This window comes from Saimiri boliviensis, chromosome 1, assembly GCF_048565385.1.
Source record: "Saimiri boliviensis isolate mSaiBol1 chromosome 1, mSaiBol1.pri, whole genome shotgun sequence".
Classification (NCBI taxonomy): domain Eukaryota; kingdom Metazoa; phylum Chordata; class Mammalia; order Primates; family Cebidae; genus Saimiri; species Saimiri boliviensis.
The window spans coordinates 300,041,045-300,047,044 of NC_133449.1; positions in this window are offsets into that span (position 1 = coordinate 300,041,045).

Below are 6,000 nucleotides of genomic sequence, written 5' to 3' on the forward strand. Positions count from 1 at the left end.
GAAATGAAGATAAAAGCATAAAATGGGAAAAGATAATATTTCATAAGGATAAACAATGTTTGAGCCACGAATTCTGATGCCCTTGCCAACAGGATGAAATACAGCAAAAATTGTTAAAAATGCAAGGACAGATAAACAAATACACAATAATTAAAGGAACCATTGATTCAACTTTAGAAACCGACCAATAATACAACATATGAAAAAAATGAGAATTTGAATACACAACTGAAAAGCTTGGCCAAATAGATATACAAAAAATAAATTTCCTAACAGAGCATAAAACTTATTTTAAACACGTATGGGACATATAAAAATAAAGCATTTATTAGGCTACAAAGACAACTTCAACCAATTTCCACAGTCTATTACCATGGCACTACCTTGAAGATTAAATATATTATACCCACACTGTCACTAACACACAAACATCATGTGCAGTGAGGACAGTAGAGGCACTGCCTTTAAAGTCAGGCTCAGGACCAGGATACAGGCCATCACTGCTCCCATGGCTCTGGTCCCAGACAATCCAATAAGACAAGAATAAAATCAGCGTCACTGAGTGTAAACGGTTGATCAGAGTGACATTTCTTATATGAACATTAGGCAGTTTAGGCAAAAATGCATGTAAATAACTTAGGAAGAACTGTGGTGGTGAGTCCAAACTTGTGAAGGGAGAGAACAAATCACAGAGAAAAAAGAAGAACAACAATAGAAAGGTTTGCATTTCTTAACCCAGGAGTGAGGGCTGCCGAATATATAATGGGACTCAGTAGAGTTAAAACTCTCAGTCAGGCCTGGGCACTGGCTCACGCCTCTAATCCCAGCACTTTGGGAGGCCAAGGCAGGTGGATCACCTGAGGTCAGGAGTTCGAGACCAGCCTGGTCAACATGGTGAAACCCTGTCTCTACTAAAAATACAAAAATTAGCTGGGTGTGGTGATGCACACCTGTAATCCCAGCTACTCCAGAGGCTGTGGCAGGAGAATCGCTTGAACCTGGGAGGCGGAAGTGTGAGCTGAGATGGTGCCACTGCACTGCAGCCTGGGCAACAGAGCGAGACTCCGTCACAAACAAACAAACAAACAAACATCAAAAAAACTCTCAGTCAAATCCATACTGTACATACTTTCTTTTGGGCTAATGAGACATCCCCCACCTGTTTACCGTAATAGCATTATAGAGGTTAAAAACAAATTTAAATTAAAGAAAGTATATTTAGGCATGGGGTCCCACATAATCTGGTTTACTCTAATTTGAATGGTCTGGCTAGAAGCTGGGAAGGGGTGTGTGTGATATGCGAAGGGTTCTGTTGAGGGAGGCATCCCTTCCATATGCGATCTTGAGCCTGCATGCCAGGAAATATCCTGGTTTACTCACCCTCTGCTCAGAGGAATGTCCCAGCCAAAGGATGAGGAATAGACAGGGAGGCAACAAGTGAACAATATCACGACAGTAAGGCTCTCTGTGGGACGAGGGCTCCAAACCTCCCCGAAGCAAACACTCCCTGTGCTCCTCGAGCCCTGTGAGGCTGTGCCCACCCCAGAATCCTGCCGCAAGCATAAGCTGTTGTCTTTCTCTACTTTTCTACCTGGAGAATTTTTCTGAAGCTGAGCTGGCCACTTGCCCATCTTTTCATTGGGTGGGTTTTTTAATATTATTATTGACATTTGTGAGTTATGTATTTTATAAACAAGTGCTTTATCAAATATGTGATTTGCGAATATTTTCTTCCAGTCCATGGTCAGTCTCTCCATTCACTTCTCAGTGAATTAAGTTATTAATTCTATGAAGTTGAAGGTATCCATTTGTCCTCATACAGATCATGTGTTTCATGTTGTACCTAAGATATATTTGACTAACCTGACGTACCAAGATTTTCTCCAATGTTTTCTTTGTGGTTCTCAGTTTTTCATTTGTGTTTCTAATCCATTTTGAGCACACTTTGCATATGATACAATGAATTGATCAATGTCCTTTTTTTTCATATGGATCATCAATAGTTTCACAAAGGATAGGAAGACTGTCCTTTCTCCATCAAATTGCCTCCGTGCATTTACAAAAACCAATTGACAAACACGTGGGTCTATTTCCAGATTCTTTATCCTATTCTATCACTCTATTTGTGTGTCTTTATGCCAATACCATGCTGTCATGATTACTGTGGCTTTATAAGAAGTCCCGAAATTAGGTAGCAAAATTTCTCCAAATGTGTACTTCCTCATCAAAGTTTTATAATATTCAATGTAGAAATTGTGCCCATCTTTTATCAGGTTTACCCCTAAGTGTTTCATGTTTTGGTAATATTCTAAGTGGTATTTCTTTCCATTTAAATTTCTAGCTGTTGCCAGTATATGAAAACACAATTGATTTTTGTATATTGATCCAGTAGCCTGCCACTTTGCTAAGCTTTCTTATTAGTTCTAATAGCTGTTGTATAGATTTCATGGGGTTTTCTTCATAGATAAGCATGTTGTCTGAAAATTAAGACACTTTTACGTCCTCTCCAATCTAGACACTTTCTATTAATTTTCCTGTGTAATTCATGGGCCTAGTGGCCCATTCTCGAATGGAATGGCCGAGAATGGCTGCCCTTGCCTGGCCCTGGGCCTGTAGGGGAAGTGTTCCATCTTCACCACTAAGTGTAGCACTGGCTTTAAGTGTTTCTTCTCAGGGTGTTTGGTAGAATTCAGCAGTGAAGCCATCTGGGCCTGGAGTTTTCTTTGTGGGAAGGTTTTTACTACATATTTAATTTAAATAGATTTAAGGCTATTCAGCTTCTCTATTTTTTCTTGAGTGAATCTTGGTAATTTCTGGCTTTTAAGGAATTCGTCCATTTTATCTAAGTTTTCAAACTTATTGCTTTTGCTTTTTTCAAAATATCTTCTTATTATAAGTACCTGAAGACTCTGTAGTGATGTTATTTCTCTCATTTCTGATATTGGTAATTAACATTTTCTATCCTTTGTTCCCTGACCAAGCTGACCTGAGGTTTATTAATTTTATCGACTGCTTCATAGAATCAGCTCTGGGTTTCATTGTTTTATTCTAATGTTTTCTGCTTTTTCTAATTTATTGATTTCTGTTCTGATGCTATTTTCTTTCTCCTCTTACTTTGAGTTTCTTTTGCTCTTATTTTTCTGCTTTACTAATGTGGAATTTGAGATTTATTGATTTTCTTCCTTTCTTTTTTAAAATTACTTCTCTGCTACTTGGAACAGCGTATTTCCTTCTTTTCTAATACGATCATCTAGTACTATATTTCCTGAAAGCACTGCTTTAGCTGCACCTTACAGATTGTGATATGCTATGCTTTTGTGTTCCCTCATTTCTAATATTATCTAATTACTTTTGATTTCTTATTTTACTGATGGATGATCTAGAAGCATGCTATTTAGTTTCTAAGTATTTTGAGATATTCCAGACATTTTGTTGATTTCTTGGTGGCTTTCATTGCAGTGAGGATATATATTTTGTCTTATGTAAATCCACTGAAGTTGAGGCTTGTTTAATCACACATTAGTTGACTCTATCTTGGTATATGCTTTACGGGCAATTGAAAAGCATGTTGACCTTATTGGGTGAATTGATCTACAGTTGTAAATTAGGTCATGTTGGTTTACAGTGTTGCACATGTCTTCTATATCCTTACTGATTTTGTCTTATTATTATATTTATTCCTGAGAAAGGAATGTTAAAATTGCTTATTATAATTTTGGACATTTTGATTTATTCTCACCTTTTCCTCAGTTTTGGCTTCATGTATTTGAAGCTCTGATTTTAGTTTCATAAATATTTAGGATTTTTATGTTCTTTTGATTGATACCTTCATCATTATGAAATGACCTTTTTCATCCCTAGTAATAGCCTTTGCTCTGAAAAATACTTTGCAGCATCATATTAATACAACCAATTTAGCCATCTGTTGATTTTAATACATCTTTTTGTATCATTTTACTTTTAATCTATTTTTGTCTTCATATTTAAATTGAATTTTCTAAATTTAGCAAATAGGTTTATCCAATCTGATAATCCATTTTATCCAATCTGACAATCCCTGCCTTTCAACAAGGGAGTTGCTTTGACATTTACGTTTAGTATAATTGTGGCTATGTTTGGCTTTAAGTCTATCCTCTTGCCTTTTGCTTTCCATTTGTTCCATTCGTTCTTTATTCACTGCCTTTTTCTCTGTCTTCTTTTGGATTAAGTGGTTTTATGATTGTATTTTTGTCTTTTGTTATCTTATTAGTTATTATTTTTTGTACTGTTTAGGAAGTTGCATTAGAGTGTATAGTACACATATTTAACCTATCTCAGTTTATCTTCAAATAGTATCATACCAGTTCATAGATACTGTAAGAAGCTTGCAATCACATACTTCCATTTCTCTCTTCCTGATCTTTGTACTATTCTTGTAATGAAGTTTACTTCCACATGTTGTAACCCCAAATGACATTATTTTTATTTTTATATAGTTTCAAAGAGTCACTTATCTTTCAAAGAAATTTAAATAATACAGAAATCACTTTATATTTACCATTCTAGTTGTCACTTACAGTGCTTTTCTTTTCCTTCATGGAAATCCAGACTTCCATCTGGTATCAGGTTCTCTTTGCCTTTTTTATTGTACAAGCTTGCTGAAGACAAAGTCCTTCAGTGAGCAGCCTGGCCAACATGGTGAATCTCTACTAAAAAAAAAAAAAAAAATACAAAAATTAGCTGGGTGTGTAGTGTGCACCTGTAATCTCAGCTACTCAAGAGGCTGGGGCAGGAGAATCACTGGAACCTGGGAGGCCAAGTCTGCAGTGAGCTGAGATCGTGCCACTGCACTCCAGCCTGGGCAACAGAGCAAGACTCTGTTCTAAAAAACAAAAAAAAATTCCTTCAGCTTTTGAACTCTAAAAAAATCTTTATTTTGCTTTTATTTTTAAAGATAGTTTCACTAGGTAAACAATTTTAGGTTGACAGTTTTGTTTTTATTTTTTAGTATTTTAAACGTTACTATGGTGTCTTCTCACTTGCATTGTTTGACAATAAATTTGCTCTCATCCCTACCTTTATCTTCTGTGTATGTCTTTTTTTTAAAGCTACTTTTAAAGTTTTCTCTTTATATAATTTAATTGTGGAGTATACTGATGTAGATTTATGTTTCTTGTTCATGTGTTTTGTTAAAATTCTTGGATCTGTGAGTTTACAATTTTCATAAAATTGGGAAATGCTTCGACCATGATTTATTCAAATATTTTGGCACCTCTCACTTTCTGCTTCTTTTCCTGCCTGTTAGTTGTTGACTGGCTGCCAGAAGTTGTGAATTTCACTGTTTCGGGTATTGGATAATTTTTATTCTCATAAATATTTTTGAATTTCATTCCACGATGTATTTAAGTTACTTAGAAATGGCTCGTTCTTTTAGAGTCTTACTTCTAAGCTTTGTTTAGTGAAACCAGAGCAGCTGTTAGACTGTGGCTAAAATTGCCCCATTACCAAAGTTAAACCCTTCTGATTGCTGTGCTCAATGCCCTACGCAGTGTGAGGTTTTGCACTCTGGCTGACAGGAAGCAGCAGCATCTCAGTCCTGTGTGGTACCTCAGAATTGTTCCCTCTACTCCTTTGGGGCACCTTCCTCATGTGCAAGCACCAGTCAGAGCTCCAATGAACCCCTGAAGGCGACCCTCTGCAGCCCCGACCCAACCTGCCCCCTGGCTATTTGCCTCCTTGGACTCCCATCTCCTCACCTCAGGCATCTTCCACCTGTCTTTCCCCTCTATATTACTTAACTTGGGCTGTCATAACAAAATGTTACATAGGTGGTGGCTTAAGCAACAGAAATTCATGCTGTGAAGTCCAGAAGTCTGAGATTAGTTATTTTTCATACTGCTATAAAAACCTACCTGACGCTGGGTAATTTATGAAGAAAAGAGGTTTAATTGACTCGTAGTTCTGCAGGCTTAATGGAAAGCATGGCTGGGAGGCCTCAGGAAACTTACAATCATGGCAGAA